Genomic DNA, 3,741 nt, shown 5'->3' with positions numbered 1-3,741 from the left:
TTAAATTAGAGATTAATGTTTGAGGATACTTGTTCCCTTTCAACCCTTTTTCATCTTTGTGATCCTCCTTTCATACATAAAAAAAAAAAAAAGCAAGCATATATTGAAACCACTTAATTTTCTACATTAAAGTTAATTTATTCCATTTACTAGAATCCAAGCTAATCACTCATTTAGCTGGTCCTCAATCAACCATGCATATATTCATAAACTTTGAGACCATTTCTTTCCAAAAGTAAAAAGTAATTTGTTTACATTAAACATATGATTTTTTATCCTCTTTTGCAGCTATTGAGTTTAGTGAGAGATTGAGCTTCTCCGGAATAGCAAGTAGCTTGGTCCTCTACCTCACAAAGGTTATTCATCAAGATCTTAAGACAGCAGTTAAGAATGCTAACTACGTTGCTGGTTTCACCACTTTGACTGCACTCCTCGGAGGATTCTTGGCTGATGCTTAGTTAGGTCGTTCCATCACTGTGCTAGCGCCGTGCATTATTTATCTCGTGGTAATCAATCTCAATCACCATCCATTTTTTTTATAGAAAGAATTTCATATTATTTCATTCATAATAAGTGCGTAGATACAATTTGGAATAAATTCAATACTATGTGGACTGACATAAAGTTGAGACACTCTAACAAGAGAATGAGCGATTTGTTTACATTGCCTATGAATGAAATCAACAATTGAGGTTTTCATACAACGAAGTTTGACTTTACAATTGTGGAAGATAGACCCGAATCCAGAATTCATGATTACATGAGAAACAATGCCAAATCACCATCCAATTAAGCACTTAATGATATTACTATTTTATTTTTATTTTTGGCCTTTTTTAATTTTGTTACATTTTTTATCGACAAATATTAGTTGGTTAAAATATTAGTTTTTATTAGTAAAGGAGATCAAACCTCCAACCTTTTCCTTCTTCCATTCTCCCTTAGTTTTGTTACATTAATTTGGCATTTTATCATATACCTTATTAGTTCTGAAAACTTGTTTTGTGTGGGGAAAAAAAACAGGGTTTGGCTATGCTTTGCACATGTCATCATGGTTCTTACCAGGGTTAAAGCCATGTGATCATAACAATATATGCACTGAAACTAGGAAGATTCATGAAGTGGTATTTTTCCTAGGCATCTATTTAATATCCACGGAACTGGGGGGCATAAACCTTCCTTACAGAGCTTTGTTGCTGATCAATTTGATGATAATCATGCTGAAGAAAGAAAGCAGAAAATTTCCTTTTTCAACTGGTGGAGCTGTGGTTTGTGCAGTGGACTCATTCTAGGGTCGACCGTGACTGTTTATGTACAAGATCATGTGAATTGGGGAGTTTCTGATATCATCCTCAAATTGGTCATGGCTATCTCATTGCTCATATTCTTGATAGGAAGGTCCACTTATCGTTATTTGACACCAATTGGGAGTCCCTTGACTCCTATGTTGCAGGTTCTTGTTGCTGCTATTTCCAAACGAGCTTCTATATCCTTCCAATCCAACTCAATTGTATGAAGTTTCCAAGTCTGAGGGTAATACTGAAAGATTTTTGGCTCACACCCAGACACTCAAGTAAGTAGTAAAACAAATGGTTACATTGAGAAAGGTCAATTTAAAGATGAGAATATTCTCGGTTCTTTTAATATGTGGCACATGTTAAGAAGGTAAAAAATAGCTTTATATATAAAGAAAGCATCTTTTTTTTTATTGCAAAAATACAAAAGTCATTTAGTATTTACTTTTTTAAAAGTAATTAAAAAAATTTAATCATGGGTACATAGGTCCAAATTAAGAAGTACATAAATTAATCGTGTGTACCTAGTTCTAACTAATAATTTAAAGATAATACTATGATCAGTCTAATAGTAAGAATTATTAATGTGTTTAGAACCGTGTCTCTCACTCAAAAAATCCACATCCAAAGAGTCTTTAATGCGTTGGAACTAGTTGAAAATAAATATGTATGTTCAAGATTCAATCATCATGTTATCAATTTTAATAAATAATTAGTCTTTATTTTATTATCATATTTATTATTTTATTAAATTATTAATTTCACAGGTTCTTGATTAAAATCATAGGTTTGTTATCATGATAAAAATATTATAATGAGAAATAAATCTTTTATAATTTAAATTTAAATTATTTTTGATCGTATGATTATTGTGAATAGGACATTCATAATTCGAATATATCAATATAAGACTATATAATGCATTTGAATGAGGCTTGGTGTGAAAATGATATGATTCTTAATTATTAAATTATGGTGTGATATCAAATATTCATTAATATAGTTTGGTTTTTGATAAGTTGGAGCTTATAATGTTTTATTGAATAGATGCTAGAACAAATAATTTGAGGAGGAGAGGTGAGACCAATGTGAAGACCGAAAGTTTATAATGTGATTGATGTTTTGTTATGAGTGAAAAATTGGTCCATTTATATGAATATTCAAGGTTTCTATATTAAGAAAATTTAGATGATCAGTTGTCATGTGTCATTTAAGTGTTGTTGGGAAGTGACTGTAATATTGTAGTAGAAGATTCAAATTTTAAAAATCATTGTTGCACTGCTCAAATCTTAAACTTGTAATCTTCACCTTCTCTATTCCATTTGAGCTATTTTTCCTTATCTATATGGTCACTCTGGTTTCTAAACCAATGCCCTGTTTATTTCCCATACAGGAACCCATATTGACAAGAAGTGCCCCTTCACAGGCAATGTTTCCATCCGGGGTCGTATCTTAGCCGGTACTTGCCACAGTGCTAAGATGACAAGGACCATCATTGTTATGAGGAATTATCTTCATTTTATTAAGAAATACCAGAGGTATTCCCCTTCCATACCTTTGGTGAGCAGTTTTCTTTGTATTATGCGGACAAACATAACTAATGCTTCTTTGCTCGTTCTATTTAGATATGAAAAACGGCATTCAAATATTCATGCACATATATCACCTTGTTTCCGTGTTAAGGAAGGAGATCAAGTTATTATTGGCCAATGCAGGTTAGATATTTATAGGAGAGACCTTTTTTGGGATTACTAATGTGAGAATTTATTTGTATAGATTTAACCATCTGAATGCCTTTATCTATACAAATATGTGTAGGCCAATCTCAAAGACAGTGTGAGTTTCAATGTGTTAAAAGTGATTCCAGCTGGTTCCTCTAGTGGTGCAAAGAAGGTATTTACTGGAATGTGAGATTTTAAGTGTGTCAGTTCTCATTGAAGGGTAGATGTTACTTTACGAGTTAATAGAAGCCTCTGTTCAAATGCTTCAAGGTTGAGTTAATGATCAAATAAATTTTTTATATCTTTCAAGGCATTTTGAGTGGTTATATGTTACAGATTTTAACATAAATTATGGTTCTTAAATAGTAGTTGCATTTATTTTTGTTATTCAGGCTATGCTTACTCGTATCTTGTTGTCTCCATTTTTTTATTCTCTTTATTTTTATTCTCTAGATTACATATTTTACCTAGGTGTTAAATATGTGAATTAGTAGATTAAAAATTCTGTATGGACTCTTTAAAGTTTTAATTGGTATGTAGTATGTTAAAATCGTTGTTGTCAAACTCAAGGATCGTTCTTAAGGTTGGAAAGGTGATGGCTATGGAGTTTATTTTCTCTGTAATTGGTTTATAACTGATGGAAGGAGGAACATACTTTCATCTCTTCCCAAATTTACCCACCATTTCAAATCTAAGTCCAAATATAGATGTGGGATAATCATTAT

General features: G+C 31.7%; 1 pseudogene; it reads left to right on the top strand.

Annotated features, from left to right (window-relative positions):
- Positions 1-250: 250 nt before the first annotated feature.
- LOC114415115 lies at positions 251-3,329 on the top strand (annotated as a pseudogene).
- Positions 3,330-3,741: the final 412 nt, after the last annotated feature.

This window comes from Glycine soja, chromosome 1 (genome assembly GCF_004193775.1).
Source record: "Glycine soja cultivar W05 chromosome 1, ASM419377v2, whole genome shotgun sequence".
Taxonomy (NCBI): domain Eukaryota; kingdom Viridiplantae; phylum Streptophyta; class Magnoliopsida; order Fabales; family Fabaceae; genus Glycine; species Glycine soja.
Note: the sequence above shows the minus strand (reverse complement) of the source record. Positions and strands in the feature narration are given on the sequence as shown.